The sequence below is a fragment of the Lissotriton helveticus genome, chromosome 5_1 (assembly GCF_964261635.1).
Source record: "Lissotriton helveticus chromosome 5_1, aLisHel1.1, whole genome shotgun sequence".
In the NCBI taxonomy this organism is placed as follows: domain Eukaryota; kingdom Metazoa; phylum Chordata; class Amphibia; order Caudata; family Salamandridae; genus Lissotriton; species Lissotriton helveticus.
The window spans coordinates 1,940,147,577-1,940,170,064 of record NC_136065.1 but is presented as its reverse complement, the minus strand read 5'-3'; the positions used below and the strand labels follow the sequence as shown (position 1 = coordinate 1,940,170,064).

At 47.7% G+C, this 22,488-nt stretch overlaps 1 protein-coding gene across 1 annotated transcript in view; it reads left to right on the top strand.

The window, feature by feature from the left end:
- SP2 (Sp2 transcription factor) overlaps positions 1 to 22,488 on the top strand; it is a 188,581-nt gene that overhangs the window by 117,751 nt on the left and 48,342 nt on the right. The window lies entirely within an intron of this gene.

Genomic DNA, 22,488 nt, shown 5'->3' with positions numbered 1-22,488 from the left:
ACCAATACCATCCGTATGGCACAAGATAGGGGAGGCTCAATGATTCTGGTGCTATTAGATTTGTCCGCTGCCTTCGACACGGTGTCTCATGACATCCTCATCACTCGTCTAGAGGGGGTGGGAGTGGATGGAGTGGCCCTACCATGGCTACATAGCTTTATATCAGGCCGCTCACAAAGCGTTCGCCTGGGCTCCCATAATTCCATCTACAGGGAGCTCACAAAGGGGGTTCCACAGGGCTCATGCTTGAGCCCAACATTGTTTAATGTATATGTGGCCCTCCTGGCGAATATTGTGAGAGAACATGGGTTCACACCAATATCCTATGCTGATGATACTCAGCTTTTATTTCCTTTCCAGAACATGACACCTGAGGTGAAAAGCTCATTTGCTGCTGGGATGAGAGCTATTGCCGGATGGATGACCTCCAATTGCCTACAGTGTAATGTGGGCAAGACGGAGGTCATGCACTTCGGTGATGCTCCACTTCTCTGGTCTCCTGAGTGGTGGCCTTCTGAACTAGGTATGGCTCCATGTCCAAAAGAAAATGTAAAAAACTTGGGCGTTAAGCTGGACCAACCCCTTGTATTTAAAGATCACGCCATACAGGTTACAGGAACCTGCATGAGGGTGATAGGCCTACTTAGGAGAGTCTTCCCCTACCTAGCAGACCACCATAGAAGAACACTGGTACAAACCCTGGTAATTAGCAGGTTAGATTACTGCAATGGGCTACTTATATCTGCAACCGAGGAACAATTAGGGAGGTTACAAGTAGCCCAGAATACGGCTGCTAGATTGATCCTAAATGCTACAGCTAGGTCCCCCTCCCGTCCCCTACTAAACAAGCTTCACTGGATTCCCATTCGCCAGAGAGTGAAATTCAAGATTTGTTGTACTATCCACAAATGCTTGTTTGGCACCGGTCCCAGATATCTTACAGACATTTTTAAGCCCTATCAACCAGGTCGAACCCTACGCTCAGAACACCAAGCCCTGCTTTCAATCCCTAGAATCAAAAGAGAGAGACAGGGAGGTAGAGCCTTATCTTATAAGGGCCCTACCCTCTGGAATTCCCTGCCGCTCACTCTCAGGCTCAATCCCAGTCTGCCCGCATTTAGGAAATGCCTAAAGACATACCTATTTTCCACTCTATAGCCCTTAGAGTCAATCAGCTACCATCCAGATTCTACTGTCTAGCTTTATCATCGGATAGAACAAAGCGCGGAGATATCTCTCTGGAGATCGAGTTCCTGCGCTATAAAAGAACCTAAAATAAATAAAGGCTTTGCATTAATTAACCATAAATACAAGTTTAAACAGCATTAACACATGGACACAAATATTACTTTAACTGCAGGCAATGCCTTTCCTGATCCATAATGTGGTACTGTAAACGGGCAGTCAAAGGGTTTGTGCTGTAGGGTTTTGGGCCTACTTGTCCCAAGGAGAAAGTACACATGAAAACGTGTTGCCCTTGACCCCAAATTATATATTCTGGTCTTCGGGCTATAGGAATTCCACATCCCTGAATTGTGAGTTTTAAGCTGGAATACATTCAGGATCTCATGGCCAAAGCCAATCAAATGCATCTAAATATTGTCATCTTTTGTAACTTCCATATTTTGCAGACCGATCCATCTAGTAGCCATTATCCAGATTATCTAGCTCTGCATCCATTAGCAAATAATACATTTGAACAGTAACAAAATGAGATAATAAAACCATAATAGAGAAATGGCTGAAGTTAATAGTACACTCAGGAATGTTAATTAAGTATTTCTTCATTACCAGATATTTAAAGAAACCAGATGCTGAGATAGCGAGGAAAATTGCTAGATTTGTTAAAGAGTGGAAACCTGTTTTAATGAACTGTTGTCCCACACACTATAGCGAGGTCTCATTCCATGAAGAAGCAAATGTGTAATGTGTGAAGCTGGGTAGGCATTGAGTGAACCACAAAGATGTATATCTTGGAAACGGAAGTATCCAAAATGAATGTGCCAATTCTTGCTCGACAACTGCTGAGGTCTTAATTCTGGCTGCATTTAAAATATGTAGGATGGAAGGACCGTCAGTGTGAAGACAAATCTCCATATAGACCATGAAGTGGATACATCTCCTGTGCCACCTCAAGGATTTTGTAAAAACAGCAGTTGATGGACAGAATGCAGAACAATGTCATACATTCACCCCTGTACCGAGATCTGGGCCTAAATCCATCGGTTTTTTGCTCACCATGCCATTCCAATTTGAACCTAGCCATATGCAAATCAGTCTTGACCCTGTGTCCCATGGGAACAGTCCAGCCCGAACTGCCAAGCCAGATCCTCCCTGGACTGGAAACAAGCATCCTCGGACCGGTTTCGGGCTTTCAGCCCTCATCAGCCAGGATAGTTTGATTCCAGTGGCATGGAGAGCACGGGTCTCACGTCTGAGCATACCCGTCACACTCGGGGTGACAATGCAGAAACAGTTGATGGACAGAATGCAGAACAATGTCATACACTCACCCCAGTACAGAGATCTGGGCTTAAATCCTTCGTTTTTTTGCTCACCATGCCATTCCAATTTGAACCTAGCCATATGCAATTCAGACTTGACCCTGTGTCCCATAGGAACAGTCCAGCCTGAACTGCCAAGCCAGGTCCTCCCTGGACTGGAAACAAGCATCCTCGGACCGGTTTCGGGCTTTCAGCCCTCATCAGCCAGGATAGCTTGACTCCAGTGGCATGGAGAGCACAGGACTCGCGTCTGAGCATACCCATCTCACTCGGGCTGACAAATGCAAAAACAACAGTTGATGGACAGAATGCAGAACAATGTCATACATTCACCCCAGTACAGAGATCTGGGCCTACATCCATCGTTTTTTATTTGCTCACCATGCCATTCCAGTTTGAACCTAGCCATATGCAAATCAGGCTTGACCCTGTGCCCCATGGGAACAGTCCAGCCCAAACTGCCAAGCCAGGTCCTCCCTGGACTGGAAACAAGCATCATAGGACCGGTTTCGGGCTTTCAGCCCTCATCGGCCAGGATAACTTGATTCCAGTGGCATGGAGAGCACGGGACTCACGTCTGAGCATACCCGTCCCTCTCGGGGTGACAAATGCAAAAACAACAGTTGATGGATAGAATGCAGAACAATGTCATACATTCACCCCAGTACAGAAATCTGGGCCTCAAGGATTTTGGGCAAACTGTTAGGAAAGGCCCAGCCGCCCAGCCACCCCTTAGAAATGGGTGTTGCAGTAAATTAACCACTCTCCTAGTTCTATTTTATATTGACAGGCACACCTGTTTCAGACAGACTCCGCCTTGGAGAAGAAGTTGAATGGCTTAAATAATGAGAGTGCATAAAATAAAATAAAAACGAGGGCTAAATGATCATTTTGAATATGCTGTATTGGCTCACTAGGCCAAGTAGAAGGCAATTCTATTTTTGTATTGAGTGGTAGTAGAAGGGAGCCGTAATTAACCCCTTTGCTGCGGCTGCGATTTCACGTCAGTGCGGCATTTACGCAAAATGGGCGCGGCCGCGTCGGCCGTTGGCCAACGGCAGCACGCAAGGGGTTAAGTGTAAATATCTCTTCCATTTATGTGGATAGTTTAACCACAAGGTTTGCTGCTGTCAAAACGTATTCATTGTCTGCTTCATTGATTAGGATTTGAATAGTATTTGTTTTCCCTTAATTAAGGTGAAAACCTGACAGAGTGCCATCTATTTGTGCATCCTGCTTAATGACTTGGACCATTTTATACAGATCTAAAGTGAAGATACTAATGTCGTCCGCACATGTCGCAATGGTGCTTTCAGGACCAATCGAAACTAATGGAGAGATTTTGTCAGAATATCTTAAATGCCAAAGCAACAGTTCTAAATATAAGGCAAACATCATTGGCTACAGTGGGCAACCCGGCCTCGTTCCATGGTAGATAGAAAGTTAGATGCACTCATGACTATGCAGACATTTGAGCTGTTAATCCCAAATGCATTGCTTGGTTCTTCATTAAAACCTGAGGACCAAAAACCTCTCTCCGCATTCTTCCCCAAAGGAATGACCACAAACGTCTGTCAAAATCCTTTTTGGTATCTAATTTAAAAATATAAAAAATTGAGGCGGCAAGATTAGCTTGTGCAGTGGTGTCTCGAGTTGGGATAAGCCCATGTTGCCTTTGGTCACCCAAGCTCATAATCATAGTTGCAAGTCTGGTAGCATGTAACTTAGTATTTATTATAGAATAGTATTTATAGGAATTATTTCCGAAACGCGGCGAGCAAGTAGCGATGTTGTTTGACGAGCGTGAACCCACTGCTGACTCCATTGCATGAAATTACGTGATCGAGAGGGCTTCTCAATGAAGGGCAACCTTGACTTATATATATATATATATATATATATATATATATATATATATATATATATATATATAGATATATATATATATATATATACATGAATATATTTATCCTTTTTCTTCCTGCTCTTCTTCCAATCTAGACTGATTCAAGCGAGCATATTCTGTTGTGTCTAAAAATATGTTTCTAGGCTGATAAACCTCATTTTTAGCCTGCCTTTGTTTATTAGCAGCATAGCTGAGGTTACCACCTTTGACCACAGCATTAAGGCAGTCTCATACAATCCTCACGGAAGCGGTTCCAACATTCTCCTTAATAACGATTTTTAAACTTTTAGACATATAATTCCGATAGTGTAGGTCCAAAAGTAAGGCTTGATCAAAAGTCCACTGCCTCATATAAGCATTCAAGCAGAAATTGATGAGATAGGGATTGTTGTCTGAAATAGTATGGGGGATGTAATTCCATTGAAATGTGTAAAAAAAAAAAATTGATACCAGTAATCTTAACTCTAGAGTGCTGTTTGTGCTGGACTGAGTAAAACGTAACTCTGGTTGAGCAGGATAAGAATACTGCTAAGCATCAACTAGCCCCATTGAGTTAATAAGCAAATCTACTGTTGAGTTGGACATTCTCATATTAGTACACTTGTTAACTCTGTAGATAGTACCAGTGGTAAAATGATATCGTCCCAAATGAATAAGGGGCAATTGGAACAAGGTGGGGTCCTCATTATTCAGGGCATAATACTGCAGATAGTAGGGGCGAATTCTGCTTTACCGGTTGTTTGCAGACATGTTTCAATCATTTTCATGAATATTCTTTAACCAGCTAAGCCACTGCCGTAACTGTGGCTGGTTGAGAAGTTGCTTGCCTAACCAGTGCATCTTATTTCTCTTCTGTGAGGTATGATGGGTTTCCTGTATGTAAATAATATTGGCAGCTGTGAAACGTAATTCCATGCATTTCATTTTTTGTTCTTTTTTTTTTGTCACAAAGAAAAGCCAGAAGTTACAAAGTTACCATCACTTTTAGTTTTCCAGTGTTCCCCCTCCCTCCCCCCACCCACACACCTTTAGGTCACATCGTAATTAAGACAGAAAAGATTGGAGCTTACTGCAAGTATATGAAAAGGAAGTGAGAAGGACAAGGCAGATAGAGAGAGAAAGCAACAAAGAGGAAAAAATTTGTAAGAAGAGAATTCAGAGCATACTTTACATCTTAAGAAAGCAAAAAACAATCACATTTAACCAGCCTCCTGTCAGGAGCTATAAAAGCATAGTAAAGGCATAATGAAGCTAAGGCTGCGGTGTCATTTTTTATCCATCGCTTCCTGCTATTCCCCACTAGTAGTTTCTTCCGGTGTCCCCACTATCCAGCTAGACAGTTGTTCCCAGACCAACATCCCAGTTTTCCTAGCTCGCTTGCCTTTTTTCCCATAGATGGCTATCTCAAGTTTACAAGTAGCTAACAGCCGAGCTTGCCATTGTGCGAATGAAGGGGGATCACGACTTTTCCAGTTGGCCGCAATGCAGATTCTAAAGATGGTCATGGCTACAAAAATGAAAGGGCCCCCAATCTGATTCATGTCATCCAGCCCAAGAGTGATAATTGTGGGTGTCAATTGTATGTCCTGTCCCAGAACCACCCCAATGAAATGCTGTATTTGTTCTAAGAGTGGACTTAGTTTCGGACAGGTGGCGAACATATGTACTTGATCAGCAGAGAATACATGACACCTGGGACTGAGAGTTCCATTACCCGATCCCCACTTGGCAATTTTGCTAGGTGTTATATAGAGAAATAATCCTGTCTTGTAGAATTGGGCCTGCAGTTTTGTTGACAATAGATATTTGTGGGATAACTTCAGGGCTTTGTGAAAGATGTTCTGGTTATTATTAAGTTTGGTCTGCCACTTTGTCAATTTTTTCCAGGTCATCCGGTATTTTAGCGTTTATAGCCGTATATATTATACCTATTCGAGGTGTCATCTCTTCTTGCAATCTATCAACAATATCTACCCTTACAAAGCCGGCTGGGCCCCCTGTCTTGCGTATTAGGAAATCCCTGATTGCGTGGTAGTGGAAGCTCTGATTCCCCTCTATCGAGAATTGCGAGCTGAGCTCAGCAAAGGACTTTACCCCCTCAGTTGTAATCAGATCGCCCAATCTCTTGACTCCTGAACTATACCATCTCTGCAGGTATGTGTTGCCAAATATCAATGGAAGCAGTGGGTTATTAGTTAGCGGTGTATAGTAGTTCAGTCTGCCCAATCCAAATAATTTTCGGAAGTTGGTGAAAACCTGGTATGCATTCTCAAGAGTCTTAAAGCGAACGCGTTTGTAGTACCCAAACTCAAGTTGTCTCCATAGGGATCCCTTGTGTCTTCCCCTAGTAATACCGTGTATGGGGAGGGTAAGCCTGAATTTATCGTTCCACAAGTCTCATGTAGTAACCATGAGCTGTACTGTAAGACGGTTGTCCAATGATACAGTTTCAGGTTTGGAGGTGCCCAGCCTCCTCTCTCTTTAGGTAGTGATAGTAATTTATAAGTCCTCCTTGTATTAGAATAGGCCCAAATGAATTGGCAACAAATTTGTTCAAATAGATGCAGGATTGAGTTATTAAATTTGAGGGGGATCGTGCGAAAGTAGTATAATAGTTTCGGGAAATACGTCATTTTTATTACGTTACAGCGTCCAATTATAGTCAGATGTAGATTATCAATTCTTTTGAGGGCTTTTTTCATGTCTATAGATAGAGGGTTCAAATTTTTCTCACCTATCTGCTCTAGATTAGCCATAATATTTACTCCTAAATACTTTGCTTGAGGAACTACCCGACTATCTATCCAGACAATGTTTTCGTTCACAATTATCTGTCTTTGTTTTGTTTAGTGCATATCCAGAATTTTCCCAAATAATAGGGCTTCTTTTTCTAAGGCTTTTATGGATTTCTTTGGGTTTGGGGTCACTATAGCCAAGTCATCCGCATATGCCATGATTTTTGTACTTATACCATGTCTGGTGTAGGCTGGTATCTCAGGGTTAGCCTCTATTTTGCAAATAAGTGGGTTAATGAATAGGGCAAAAAGTAGAGGGGAGCAAGGGCATCCCTGTCTGGTCCCTCTTGAGATTTCTATTGTGTCCGTAAGTTTACCATTTACCATAATTTTGTCCCTTGGGGTTCTATACAGTGCCAGCAGCATATTAGGGCCGAAGCCCGCCCTCTTCATGACCTCCCATAAGAAATGCCAGGAGACCCGATCAAATGCCTTCTCTGCATCTAACAATATTAAAGCGATCGGATCTCCTGCTATCTTTGCGGCGTCAAACAACATAATTGTTCTTCGCACATGCTCGGTGGTACCCCTTTTGGGGAGGAAGCCATGTTGCCACTTGGAAACTAAGTCCTGTATGTTTAGGTTAATTCTGCCGGCCAATATTTTAGAAAAGATTTTAGAATCCGTGTTGATCAGGGTTATTGGCCTATATGAAGACATTTTGTGTGGATTTTTGTCTTTTTTAGGAAAGATGACTATCTTCGCAAGAGACCAGGAGAGAGGAGGACGAGTGCCACCAAATATGGAAAGAACGACTGCTGTGAAAATTTCTTTAATTTGCCCAATAAATGTTTTATAGAACTCGGCAGGGATACAATCCAGGCCAGTTGCTTTGCCATCCGGCAAGGTTTTTATTGCGTTTTCTATTTCTTCCCAGGAGGGGGGTTGTTCCGTTAATTCTTGCTTGTCGGGGCTAAGTCTTCTCATTGGTGTAGGGTCTAAGTAGTCTGCAATATCAGAACTCCTGACCTCTAAAGGCCTAGCATCTGTCTCAAGGTAAAGGTTCGAGTAATACCTTTCAAAGGCCTTGCGGATTTTCCCCGGATCTTTTGTAACTCCCTCAGCCTCTGTATTGATTGCCATTATTGTATTTATAGTTGATTGCTGCCTGATAGCGAGAGCTAGATGGTGTCCTATTTGCTCTCCACATTCGTAGATCTTCCCACGAGTTGAGACCCATTTTGCCGCTATTCTTTCCGCAAATACTGAACCAATTTCAGCTTTTAACTTGGCTATCGACTGCTGAGCTGTCTCAGATCCCCCACCGGATTTAATGGAGCATCTGCACCTGTTCCCTTTCAATTCTATTCTTCCTTAGTGAGTAGCTAATAGTCTCGCCCCTGACTCCAGCTTTGAATGTATCCCAGACAATCATAAGAGGAGCGGTTCCCATGTTTACCTGTAAGAATTCAGAGATCCAACTCTTCATATGCGTTTTATACTTGTTGTCTAGTAATAGTGCTTTTTCAAAAGTCCATGTTATGCCTGGAGCTTCTGGATTTAAGCCTTTCAGAGTAAGTGTAATTGGGTTGTGATCTGATAAAAACCGGGGGCATATTTCCACTTGTGAGGAATCAATCAAACCAGCAGAAATAAGCAAATGGTCAAGTCTAGCAAGTGACCCATGGGGAGCTGAAAAAAACGTATAGCCGTCTTGCATAGGTCTTAGGTCTGCCCAGACGTCCATGAGCCCGTGTGTTTCAATCAAATTTAGCATTGCTTGATATACCCTCGGTTTTCTCCCCGTGTATTTCCAATTCCTCTCAGCTTGCCAATGGCTTGGTAGATTCATATTTAAATCTCCACATAATATAATAGGAGTTTGCCAATGTGCCAGTTTGTCTGTTATCCAGTTGATTACCCCAGGGTCGTCTAAGTTACTCCCATAAATAGAGCATATTGTGAATTAGTGTTGTGACGGTAGAGAGCAGCGTGCGAATACCCATCGGCCCAAACTATCTGATTTGACCTTTTCTATTTTTAACGAAAGCCTGCGATTTACTAGGATCCCAACTCCTTTCACTCTGACCCCCTGGGTAGTAGCCCCGATTAGTTTGAATCCCATCGAGTTTAAAAGTTGTTTTGGAGCCCCTTCAATGTGTGTTTCTTGTAAACATATTATATCTGGACCCAATGTCCGCAATCCAAGTGCAACCTTTTGCCTTTTCTTGCTATCATTGAGCCCGCAGATGTTCAGTGTTACTATTTTCAGGTTGCTTATTCCACTCATGTTTCTTTATTTAATCTAGTTAGCCTAAGTTTCCTAACCTCAGCTTCTACTACCGTTTCCAGTCCATGCCATAAAGCCCCTGTGTGCAGTAATGTTCTTCCTCTCTTTCCCCCCTCCTTAAAACCTGGCCTATTGTGTCTAAGTGCTCCCCTTGGTACCTGATTTTTAGGTGTGCCCACCCCCTCACCCTTGCTGAGCAGTCAAGATGGTCTTGTATGATGGAGATCATGTGTGAGTTCCAGCCGCCCGCCACTATTTGGTTGTAGAAGCAAAAAGAACGGTGTAATCGGAACCCCCAAACGAAAATAAACAACCAATAAATAGCAAAACCCACAAAAAACAACCAACAAAAAGACAAATAGAGAGGCTGGAATCCTTAATGTCACAACCAGAATATGTTAGTCTAATTCATGACTCAATTCAGCTTCTCTGAGACCTCCATTCAGTGATGTCTTTTAGGAATTCTCCTGCCTTAACTTCTGAGAGGAAAACGTGGGTTTTCCCCTCGTGCAGTACTTTTAGCCTGGCCGGGTTCATGAGGAAGACTTGTGCTCCTTGTTGTTGAAAGGGCGAGATTAATTGGCGAAGTTTCCACCGGCGCTCGACTGTGGCGTGGCAGAAATCTGGTTTAGCGAAGAATTTGACCCCGTTCGCTTCTTACGGCGCATTTGGTCTTGCCTGATCATAGACCTTCTGTCTCAGTAAAAAGTTACCAAAGAATACTAGGAAGACTCGGGGTTTTGCATTGGTATGGGTTTCTCCCCTTCTTGCTTTGATGTTGAATGGGAATCTGTGCGCCCTCTGTACTTCGAGATCCCAGTTCCACTTGGTCTCTTCTGGGAATGCGGCTTGAAGTAGTCTGACTACATACCCCCTTGGGTCGTCCCCTTCCACCCCCTCCGGGATGCCTAGCAGTCGCAAGTTGTTTCGGCGTTGTCTATTTTCCTGGTCCTCGAGTTTTGTCATTAGATCAATCAGACACGCTTCGTGAGAGCTTCCCTGCTCTTTGACTTTAGCTACCTCTACTTCCAATACCTCCGTCCTGGCCTCCACCATTATCACCCTATCCCCAATTTCCGTACACGCTTTGTTCAGTTTCCTCATACCAGACTGCAATTTCTTAGCAGCATTTCTAGCTGTGAGGCTTTCGCATCGTACCTCTTCTTGGAATTGTTTGATGGATTTTAAGGATGGAGGCAAGTGAGGGTGCTTTAGACTCTGGGGTGGGTATTGTACTAGGTAACTGTGCCATTGCGCCTTCCCCGTTGGGTACCAAGCTAGGGGAATAAGTGTAAACCCACTTTAGTTGTCTACGTTTTCTTCTAGACTGTCTTTTCCTTAGTACCGTATCCATTGTTTTGCTTTGAGAGGCCTCTTCTTCATTCAAGAGCCCTTCTGACTGGGGATCTTCTGACAATGAGGAGCTCTCTCGGTCGTTTTCCGTTTCAGAACCGTCGGATACTGAAAAAAAAATGCTCCGTGACAGGGTCTAGAGTTTGGGGAGGTAGACCGTCAAGACTAAGTACAAGGGTCTCTCCATTGTCATTGCTCCCTCCTTCGGTCACTCCAACTATAGGTGTCGCTTGCTCCAAACCAATGGTAATATCTACCGCTAGTGCATTGTCTGTCCCTGTCTCTGAGTACTCATTTAGGGCTCTTTGTGATAGTTGCATTATCTCCTCAGGTGAGAGATCTTGGGGGCAGTTATCCTGGTGGTTCTGTCTGTCATTCCCACTCTCTTTTGAGGTAGCGCCTGCAGGGGTGTTAGTAGGAGTAGTTGAGGTGGTTGTGGACTTAGTTCCCAAGCTTGAGAAATGTTGGCTAATTGAGGGAGGGTGCCCCTGACTGTTCACAGTTACCTCCTTAGCTTTATTAGGTTTTACAGTAGTCTTTACAGTAGTCTTCTTAACTGCCCCCAAGTCCCTTTTACCTTTCAAGGTCATGTCCGCCCTCTCTCCTTCGGCCTGTATTACGTTCAGTTTTGTTTTTTGCTGTCTCGTCGTCATCCTCTTTTCCAGAGCTCTATTGCTCCCGTCTGGCTGCCAGAAGTGCTGTTTAACCACCGCCGGTGATCGTGCGTTCAGGACCGTAGAAACCGCCGTTCCAAGACAGCCCCGATGCCGGCGCCTAAAGAGGATAGCCACGCAGAGTATTAGGCAGCCCTCTGTTCTGTTGCGGATCGTCCGGTAATCCTTCGAGCCGGTCATGAATCGATTTCCTCGCTGCTCTGCTGCCTTGCTGCAGCGCTGGATGACAGACTGTCAGACAATCCGACAGCCGAGCTTCAGGGATACTCCCGGCATGCAACAACGGCGAGGCGGCTGGATCGTGGCTCCTCCTCACACTGATTCCATCACTGCCTCAAAGTTCAATTCCATGCATTTCATATACATTTTAGAGCGAGCCATGTGAGAATCGATAAACGTTTCTTTAAAGGTTCTTTACTTCATATCATCTATTAGAGTGAAGCTAATCGGTTTGTTACCATAGCAAAAGCATATTTTGTGTGTTGACTTGCATTTTGAAGGGTTCTAGGGGAAATTTCTGGAAGCAATGAGGTTTCTGAACTTTTATTTTGGTCTAACGTTATTAGTTTTGCTTGTAATGCTGTAACAAAAGTGATGCTTTCAGTAGCTTAGATGTGGTATGGTGGGTTTTTGTCTTTATGTCAGAGGTGTACTTGATCTGCCTTGTGGTCATGGAATATATTTTGGTGTTACAAATGTCCCTCTGTGGTTGCTTTTTTAGATGAGGTGGGTTTTGTTTGGCTCTGCTGGTTGCATGTTTATGTAGTCGTTTGCTTCTATTGATTTGCTCTAGTAATAGACTTGGATGTTGAGGTGAAGAATCCATGGAGTGCATTCTGATATAACGTGATCCAATTGTATTTACTAGAGTGCTCACAGAGAGCAGTGTGTTGCAGTCAGTATGCTTCATGCTGTTACGTGAAAAATTGTTATTTGTGACTATGGATATCCCTTTTTAGGTTTTGCCTAGCGAAAGCTGCGCTCTGCGCAGCTTTTCGCGCAGGCGAAATCCTGTTGAGAACTGTAGTGTGCTTTGGGTCGGCCCTCCTCATTCATTGGCTGGCTCCGTAAATGGAGCCTTGCCATTGGACGAGGGGCCTGTCCGTCAATGCCGGACCAGACACGGGGGCGTTCCTGACATTCTTTCCCTTTTGCCGACGTCACGCGACGCCGGGAACGCCCCCGAGTCTGGTCCGGCATTGCCGGCACCTCCCTTGCTCCCCCTCCCGCTTGTTTCCTGGTGCCCGCCTTCGTGCTCCGGCCGGCCGTCGTCAGCTCTCTCCTCCCCCTTTCCCGCCCCCTCCCGCTTCTCTCTGATGCCCGCCTTCCGGTGAGACACTGTGATGAATGCCACTGAAAGCCCTGGATGGACTGGGCTGGGTCCGGGTCAGTCTGCTCGGTAGTGGGCTGACTAGTGACTTGAAACATTGAAAGAACATATTTGAACCAGCCTTTGACAATAAATTATGACGTAATGCAGCTAACACAAATGTAACGTGTGAAACTGCAGACTGTTATGTTCAGCCAGAGTGGAGCTTCAGAGTGGAGCTTCAGAGTGCAGAGTGGAGCTTCAGAGTGCAGAGTGGAGCTTCAGAGTGCAGAGTGGAGCTTCAGAGTGCAGAGTGGAGCTTCAGAGTGGAGCTTCAGAGTGGAGCTTCAGAGTGGAGCTTCAGAGTGCAGAGTGGAGCTTCAGAGTGCAGAGTGGAGCTTCAGAGTGCAGCTTCAGAGTGCAGAGTGGAGCTTCAGAGTGCAGAGTGGAGCTTCAGAGTGCAGAGTGGAGCTTCAGAGTGCAGCTTCAGAGTGCAGAGTGGAGCTTCAGAGTGGAGCTTCAGAGTGCAGAGTGGAGCTTCAGAGTGGAGCTTCAGAGTGCAGAGTGGAGCTTCAGAGTGCAGAGTGGAGCTTCAGAGTGGAGCTTCAGAGTGCAGAGTGGAGCTTCAGAGTGGAGCTTCAGAGTGCAGAGTGGAGCTTCAGAGTGGAGCTTCAGAGTGCAGAGTGGAGCTTCAGAGTGCAGAGTGGAGCTTCAGAGTGCAGAGTGGAGCTTCAGAGTGCAGAGTGGAGCTTCAGAGTGGAGCTTCAGAGTGGAGCTTCAGAGTGGAGCTTCAGAGTGGAGCTTCAGAGTGGAGCTGCAGATTCGAGCTTCAGAGTGGAGCTGCAGATTCAGAGTGGAGCTGCAGATTCAGAGTGGAGCTGCAGATTCAGAGTGGAGCTGCAGATTCAGAGTGGAGCTGCAGATTCAGAGTGGAGCTGCAGATTCAGAGTGGAGCTGCAGATTCAGAGTGGAGCTGCAGATTCAGAGTGGAGCTGCAGATTCAGTGGAGCTGCAGATTCAGAGTGGAGCTGCAGAGTGGAGCTGCAGAGTGGAGCTGCAGAGTGGAGCTGCAGAGTGGAGCTGCAGAGTGGAGCTGCAGAGTGGAGCTGCAGAGTGGAGCTGCAGAGTGGAGCTGCAGAGTGGAGCTTCAGAGTGCAGAGTGGAGCTTCAGAGTGCAGAGTGGAGCTTCAGAGTGGAGCTTCAGAGTGCAGAGTGGAGCTTCAGAGTGGAGCTTCAGAGTGCAGAGTGGAGCTTCAGAGTGGAGCTTCAGAGTGCAGAGTGGAGCTTCAGATTGGAGCTTCAGAGTGCAGAGTGGAGCTTCAGAGTGCAGAGTGGAGCTTCAGAGTGGAGCTTCAGAGTGGAGCTTCAGAGTGGAGCTTCAGAGTGGAGCTTCAGAGTGGAGCTTCAGAGTGCAGAGTGGAGCTTCAGAGTGCAGAGTGGAGCTTCAGAGTGCAGAGTGGAGCTTCAGAGTGCAGCTTCAGAGTGCAGAGTGGAGCTTCAGAGTGCAGCTTCAGAGTGCAGAGTGGAGCTTCAGAGTGGAGCTTCAGAGTGCAGAGTGGAGCTTCAGAGTGGAGCTTCAGAGTGCAGAGTGGAGCTTCAGAGTGGAGCTTCAGAGTGCAGAGTGGAGCTTCAGAGTGGAGCTTCAGAGTGCAGAGTGGAGCTTCAGAGTGGAGCTTCAGAGTGCAGAGTGGAGCTTCAGAGTGCAGAGTGGAGCTTCAGAGTGCAGAGTGGAGCTTCAGAGTGGAGCTTCAGAGTGCAGAGTGGAGCTTCAGAGTGGAGCTTCAGAGTGCACCACTGAAAGCCCTGGATGGACTGGGCTGGGTCCGGGTCAGTCTGCTCGGTAGTGGGCTGACTAGTGACTTGAAACATTGAAAGAACATATTTGAACCAGCCTTTGACAATAAATTATGACGTAATGCAGCTAACACAAATGTAACGTGTGAAACTGCAGACTGTTATGTTCAGCCAGAGTGGAGCTTCAGAGTGCAGAGTGGAGCTTCAGAGTGGAGCTTCAGAGTGGAGCTTCAGAGTGGAGCTTCAGAGTGGAGCTTCAGAGTGGAGCTTCAGAGTGGAGCTTCAGAGTGCAGAGTGGAGCTTCAGAGTGGAGCTTCAGAGTGCAGAGTGGAGCTTCAGAGTGGAGCTTCAGAGTGCAGAGTGGAGCTTCAGAGTGGAGCTTCAGAGTGGAGCTTCAGAGTGGAGCTTCAGAGTGGAGCTTCAGAGTGGAGCTTCAGAGTGGAGAGTGGAGCTTCAGAGTGGAGAGTGGAGCTTCAGAGTGGAGAGTGGAGCTTCAGAGTGCAGAGTGGAGCTTCAGAGTGCAGAGTGGAGCTTCAGAGTGCAGCTTCAGAGTGCAGAGTGGAGCTTCAGAGTGCAGCTTCAGAGTGCAGAGTGGAGCTTCAGAGTGCAGCTTCAGAGTGCAGAGTGGAGCTTCAGAGTGGAGCTTCAGAGTGCAGAGTGGAGCTTCAGAGTGGAGCTTCAGAGTGCAGAGTGGAGCTTCAGAGTGGAGCTTCAGAGTGCAGAGTGGAGCTTCAGAGTGGAGCTTCAGAGTGCAGAGTGGAGCTTCAGAGTGGAGCTTCAGAGTGCAGAGTGAAGCTTCAGAGTGCAGAGTGGAGCTTCAGAGTGCAGAGTGGAGCTTCAGAGTGCAGAGTGGAGCTTCAGAGTGGAGCTTCAGAGTGGAGCTTCAGAGTGGAGCTTCAGAGTGGAGCTTCAGAGTGGAGCTTCAGAGTGGAGCTTCAGAGTGCAGAGTGGAGCTTCAGAGTGGAGCTTCAGAGTGGAGCTTCAGAGTGGAGCTTCAGAGTGCAGAGTGGAGCTGCAGATTCAGAGTGGAGCTTCAGAGTGCAGAGTGGAGCTTCAGAGTGCAGCTTCAGAGTGCAGAGTGGAGCTTCAGAGTGCAGCTTCAGAGTGCAGAGTGGAGCTTCAGAGTGGAGCTTCAGAGTGCAGAGTGGAGCTTCAGAGTGGAGCTTCAGAGTGCAGAGTGGAGCTTCAGAGTGCAGCTTCAGAGTGCAGAGTGGAGCTTCAGAGTGCAGCTTCAGAGTGCAGAGTGGAGCTTCAGAGTGCAGAGTGGAGCTTCAGAGTGGAGCTTCAGAGTGCAGAGTGGAGCTTCAGAGTGGAGCTTCAGAGTGCAGAGTGGAGCTTCAGAGTGGAGCTTCAGAGTGCAGAGTGGAGCTTCAGAGTGGAGCTTCAGAGTGCAGAGTGGAGCTTCAGAGTGGAGCTTCAGAGTGGAGCTTCAGAGTGGAGCTTCAGAGTGGAGCTTCAGAGTGGAGCTTCAGAGTGGAGCTTCAGAGTGGAGCTTCAGAGTGGAGCTTCAGAGTGGAGCTTCAGAGTGCAGAGTGGAGCTTCAGAGTGCAGAGTGGAGCTGCAGATTCAGAGTGGAGCTGCAGATTCAGAGTGGAGCTGCAGATTCAGAGTGGAGCTGCAGATTCAGAGTGGAGCTGCAGATTCAGAGTGGAGCTGCAGATTCAGAGTGGAGCTGCAGATTCAGAGTGGAGCTGCAGAGTGGAGCTGCAGAGTGGAGCTGCAGAGTGGAGCTGCAGAGTGGAGCTGCAGAGTGGAGCTTCAGAGTGGAGCTTCAGAGTGGAGCTTCAGAGTGGAGCTTCAGAGTGGAGCTTCAGAGTGGAGCTTCAGAGTGGAGCTTCAGAGTGGAGCTTCAGAGTGCAGAGTGGAGCTTCAGAGTGCAGAGTGGAGCTTCAGAGTGCAGAGTGGAGCTTCAGAGTGCAGAGTGGAGCTTCAGAGTGCAGAGTGGAGCTTCAGAGTGGAGCTTCAGAGTGGAGCTTCAGAGTGGAGCTTCAGAGTGGAGCTTCAGAGTGGAGCTTCAGAGTGGAGCTTCAGAGTGCAGAGTGGAGCTTCAGAGTGCAGAGTGAAGCTTCAGAGTGCAGAGTGGAGCTTCAGAGTGCAGAGTGGAGCTTCAGAGTGCAGCTTCAGAGTGCAGAGTGGAGCTTCAGAGTGCAGCTTCAGAGTGCAGAGTGGAGCTTCAGAGTGGAGCTTCAGAGTGCAGAGTGGAGCTTCAGAGTGGAGCTTCAGAGTGCAGAGTGGAGCTTCAGAGTGGAGCTTCAGAGTGCAGAGTGGAGCTTCAGAGTGGAGCTTCAGAGTGCAGAGTGGAGCTTCAGAGTGCAGAGTGGAGCTTCAGAGTGCAGAGTGGAGCTTCAGAGTGCAGAGTGGAGCTTCAGAGTGCAGAGTGGAGCTGCAGAGTGGAGCTTCAGAGTGCAGAGTGGAGCTTCAGAGTGGAGCTTCAGAGTGGAGCTTCAGAGTGGAGCTTCAGAGTGGAGCTTCAGAGTGCAGAGTGGAGCTTCAGAGTGGAGCTTCAGAGTGGAGCTTCAGAGTGCAGAGTGGAGCTTCAGAGTGGAGCTTCAGAGTGCAGCTTCAGAGTGGAGCTTCAGAGTGGAGCTTCAGAGTGCAGAGTGGAGCTTCAGAGTGCAGAGTGGAGCTTCAGAGTGCAGAGTGGAGCTTCAGAGTGCAGAGTGGAGCTTCAGAGTGCAGAGTGGAGCTTCAGAGTGCAGAGTGGAGCTTCAGAGTGGAGCTTCAGAGTGGAGCTTCAGAGTGGAGCTTCAGAGTGGAGCTTCAGAGTGGAGCTTCAGAGTGGAGCTTCAGAGTGGAGCTTCAGAGTGGAGCTTCAGAGTGGAGCTTCAGAGTGGAGCTTCAGAGTGGAGCTTCAGAGTGGAGCTTCAGAGTGCAGAGTGGAGCTTCAGAGTGGAGCTTCAGAGTGGAGCTTCAGAGTGGAGCTTCAGAGTGGAGCTTCAGAGTGGAGCTTCAGAGTGCAGAGTGGAGCTGCAGATTCGGAGTGGAGCTGCAGATTCAGAGTGGAGCTGCAGATTCGGAGTGGAGCTGCAGATTCAGAGTGGAGCTGCAGATTCAGAGTGGAGCTGCAGATTCAGAGTGGAGCTGCAGATTCAGAGTGGAGCTGCAGATTCAGAGTGGAGCTGCAGAGTGGAGCTGCAGAGTGGAGCTTCAGAGTGGAGCTTCAGAGTGGAGCTTCAGAGTGGAGCTTCAGAGTGGAGCTTCAGAGTGGAGCTTCAGAGTGGAGCTTCAGAGTGGAGCTTCAGAGTGGAGCTTCAGAGTGGAGCTTCAGAGTGGAGCTTCAGAGTGGAGCTTCAGAGTGGAGCTTCAGAGTGGAGCTTCAGAGTGCAGAGTGGAGCTTCAGAGTGGAGCTTCAGAGTGCAGAGTGGAGCTTCAGAGTGGAGCTTCAGAGTGGAGCTTCAGAGTGGAGCTTCAGAGTGGAGCTTCAGAGTGGAGCTTCAGAGTGCAGAATGAAGCTTCAGAGTGCAGAGTGAAGCTTCAGAGTGCAGAGTGGAGCTTCAGAGTGCAGAGTGGAGCTTCAGAGTGCAGCTTCAGAGTGCAGAGTGGAGCTTCAGAGTGCAGAGTGGAGCTTCAGAGTGGAGCTTCAGAGTGCAGAGTGGAGCTTCAGAGTGGAGCTTCAGAGTGCAGAGTGGAGCTTCAGAGTGGAGCTTCAGAGTGCAGAGTGGAGCTTCAGAGTGGAGCTTCAGAGTGCAGAGTGGAGCTTCAGAGTGGAGCTTCAGAGTGCAGAGTGGAGCTTCAGAGTGGAGCTTCAGAGTGCAGAGTGGAGCTTCAGAGTGCAGAGTGGAGCTTCAGAGTGCAGAGTGGAGCTTCAGAGTGCAGAGTGGAGCTTCAGAGTGGAGCTTCAGAGTGCAGAGTGGAGCTTCAGAGTGGAGCTTCAGAGTGGAGCTTCAGAGTGGAGCTTCAGAGTGGAGCTTCAGAGTGCAGAGTGGAGCTTCAGAGTGCAGAGTGGAGCTTCAGAGTGGAGCTTCAGAGTGCAGAGTGGAGCTTCAGAGTGCAGAGTGGAGCTTCAGAGTGGAGCTTCAGAGTGGAGCTTCAGAGTGGAGCTTCAGAGTGGAGCTTCAGAGTGGAGCTTCAGAGTGGAGCTTCAGAGTGGAGCTTCAGAGTGGAGCTTCAGAGTGCAGAGTGGAGCTTCAGAGTGGAGCTTCAGAGTGGAGCTTCAGAGTGGAGCTTCAGAGTGGAGCTTCAGAGTGCAGCTTCAGAGTGCAGAGTGGAGCTTCAGAGTGCAGAGTGGAGCTTCAGAGTGCAGAGTGGAGCTTCAGAGTGCAGAGTGGAGCTTCAGAGTGCAGAGTGGAGCTTCAGAGTGGAGCTTCAGAGTGGAGCTTCAGAGTGGAGCTTCAGAGTGGAGCTTCAGAGTGGAGCTTCAGAGTGGAGCTTCAGAGTGGAGCTTCAGAGTGGAGCTTCAGAGTGGAGCTTCAGAGTGCAGAGTGGAGCTTCAGAGTGCAGAGTGGAGCTTCAGAGTGCAGAGTGGAGCTTCAGAGTGCAGAGTGGAGCTTCAGAGTGGAGCTTCAGAGTGGAGCTTCAGAGTGGAGCTTCAGAGTGGAGCTTCAGAGTGCAGAGTGGAGCTTCAGAGTGCAGAGTGGAGCTTCAGAGTGCAGAGTGGAGCTTCAGAGTGCAGAGTGGAGCTTCAGAGTGGAGCTTCAGAGTGGAGCTTCAGAGTGGAGCTTCAGAGTGAAGCTTCAGAGTGGAGCTTCAGAGTGCAGAGTGGAGCTTCAGAGTGGAGCTTCAGAGTGCAGAGTGGAGCTTCAGAGTGGAGCTTCAGAGTGGAGCTTCAGAGTGGAGCTTCAGAGTGGAGCTTCAGAGTGGAGCTTCAGAGTGGAGCTTCAGAGTGGAGCTTCAGAGTGGAGCTTCAGAGTGGAGCTTCAGAGTGGAGCTTCAGAGTGGAGCTTCAGAGTGCAGAGTGGAGCTTCAGAGTGGAGCTTCAGAGTGGAGCTTCAGAGTGGAGCTTCAGAGTGGAGCTTCAGAGTGCAGAGTGGAGCTTCAGAGTGGAGCTTCAGAGTGGAGCTTCAGAGTGGAGCTTCAGAGTGGAGCTTCAGAGTGGAGCTTCAGAGTGGAGCTTCAGAGTGGAGCTTCAGAGTGCAGAGTGGAGCTTCAGAGTGGAGCTTCAGAGTGGAGCTTCAGAGTGCAGAGTGGAGCTTCAGAGTGGAGCTTCAGAGTGCAGAGTGGAGCTTCAGAGTGGAGCTTCAGAGTGCAGAGTGGAGCTTCAGAGTGGAGCTTCAGAGTGCAGAGTGGAGCTTCAGAGTGGAGCTTCAGAGTGCAGAGTGGAGCTTCAGAGTGGAGCTTCAGAGTGCAGAGTGGAGCTTCAGAGTGGAGCTTCAGAGTGGAGCTTCAGAGTGGAGCTTCAGAGTGGAGCTTCAGAGTGGAGCTTCAGAGTGCAGAGTGGAGCTTCAGAGTGGAGCTTCAGAGTGGAGCTTCAGAGTGGAGCTTCAGAGTGGAGCTTCAGAGTGGAGCTTCAGAGTGCAGAGTGGAGCTTCAGAGTGGAGCTTCAGAGTGCAGAGTGGAGCTTCAGAGTGGAGCTTCAGAGTGCAGAGTGGAGCTTCAGAGTGCAGAGTGGAGCTTCAGAGTGGAGCTTCAGAGTGCAGAGTGGAGCTTCAGAGTGGAGCTTCAGAGTGCAGAGTGGAGCTTCAGAGTGCAGAGTGGAGCTTCAGAGTGGAGCTTCAGAGTGCAGAGTGGAGCTTCAGAGTGCAGAGTGGAGCTTCAGAGTGGAGCTTCAGAGTGCAGAGTGGAGCTTCAGAGTGCAGAGTGGAGCTTCAGAGTGGAGCTTCAGAGTGGAGCTTCAGAGTGGAGCTTCAGAGTGGAGCTTCAGAGTGGAGCTTCAGAGTGGAGCTTCAGAGTGGAGCTTCAGAGTGGAGCTTCAGAGTGGAGCTTCAGAGTGGAGCTTCAGAGTGGAGCTTCAGAGTGCAGAGTGGAGCTTCAGAGTGGAGCTTCAGAGTGGAGCTTCAGAGTGCAGAGTGGAGCTTCAGAGTGGAGCTTCAGAGTGGAGCTTCAGAGTGGAGCTTCAGAGTGGAGCTTCAGAGTGGAGCTTCAGAGTGGAGCTTCAGAGTGGAGCTTCAGAGTGGAGCTTCAGAGTGCAGAGTGGAGCTTCAGAGTGCAGAGTGGAGCTTCAGAGTGGAGCTTCAGAGTGCAGAGTGGAGCTTCAGAGTGCAGAGTGGAGCTTCAGAGTGCAGAGTGGAGCTTCAGAGTGGAGCTTCAGAGTGCAGAGTGGAGCTTCAGAGTGGAGCTTCAGAGTGGAGCTTCAGAGTGGAGCTTCAGAGTGGAGCTTCAGAGTGGAGCTTCAGAGTGCAGAGTGGAGCTTCAGAGTGGAGCTTCAGAGTGGAGCTTCAGAGTGGAGCTTCAGAGTGGAGCTTCAGAGTGGAGCTTCAGAGTGGAGCTTCAGAGTGGAGCTTCAGAGTGGAGCTTCAGAGTGGAGCTTCAGAGTGGAGCTTCAGAGTGGAGCTTCAGAGTGCAGAGTGGAGCTTCAGAGTGGAGCTTCAGAGTGTCAAGAGCAATGCCAATAGCTCTAACTTTAACAAAGGCAAAACCATTGCATTGTAAATGCTTGTTGTACAGGGAGCTGTGTGGGTATGGAGTTGGTGGGATCTGGAGCATTGTCGTAAATCATTTTGGTACTTTGGAGTGGGCTTTTTTAAATATATAAAGTGTTTCAGTTTCTATTAAAAATGTTGGTTCTATTCTGTAAGACAGTTTATCCATTTGCTTTGTTTTCTGCGAGGCCTGATTACTTTTATTGAGTTTCTTAAAAATGAACAGGGTAGCATAGATTTGACGACAGGGTTTGTGAACTGATGCTTTGTCATCTATTAACTTGGTCAAAGTGGTAGAGCGTTCTCTTGCCAGACAGTAAAACACATCAAGAGGGAATACATCGGGTAATTTGTCTTACATTATGAATAGGGGAAAGAAACGTGTTCCCCTTTACTGCATCTCACACACTTTTCACCCAGGGATTTACTGGGCTGCTGCACATAAGTCTCTTGTTTTTGCTCAGGGGAACCACCTGGTGATTCCCCCTAACCGAGGGTTGAGATGAAATCACTTGAGAAGGCGGGTGCGATTGGCAAATACAGACCAAATTAAGACCATCAAAATGATGATCTAAAGGTGTCCAGTGTTAGCCCTCACAAAGTTGGCAATTTAGGATTTGCTGCCCATATGCTAAGAACTCACCAGAACAGGATTCATGTGATGGGAGTCTACTCCATCACTGCTGAGGTGTGTAATGAGACAGTAGTTTTTTTGGGCAGAGTTCTACTTACTGTCAAGTGGGTACTGTCACCTCAACAGGCCTTAATCATCCTTTTTCATGAGATCCTAAGGAACAAATGCTTAAAATCTATTCATCTGCTTGATAACAGCTGCTGTATTTCAAGGCTCTTTATTTAGGATCCAGGATAGTAATTGTGTAGAGGATCAGTACACCTATAGTAACCAAAGTAATGTAGAGGGTTATTCAGTTGAAATGTGATGTTCGAGGCATGTGGGCTGCTGAATTCATATCTTAGCATAGATCGCCGCCTAGTGTTGGGTCCGGATGTTTGCACCTTGTTGGAAGAGTCTTCGAAGTATCACAAGATAGGTAACTCCTCCCCTGGACTACAGTGCGCATGGGCATCTTCTCCATCCTCAGATTGTTTTTCTCCGCCATTGGGTTCGGATGCTATTCCTCATCTCCAACTTAGGAACCAAAAGTTTTCAACTTTCTAAGGCCTAAAGGCCTTCTACCTCGACGGTATTGTTCTCGTTCGGTACCCCTTGACTCGATAATACTGTCCATCTCGATCCGGTTGTCGACGCGGGCTGTTGGGCCTTTTCGACGCCACGTGGGCCTCCTGCCGATGGAAAGGACCCCGTTTAAAAAATTCCCTCAATGTCACTCCATATTCCCACAGACAGACAAACATACAGTATGCAACAAGTGCCTGTCTCCGG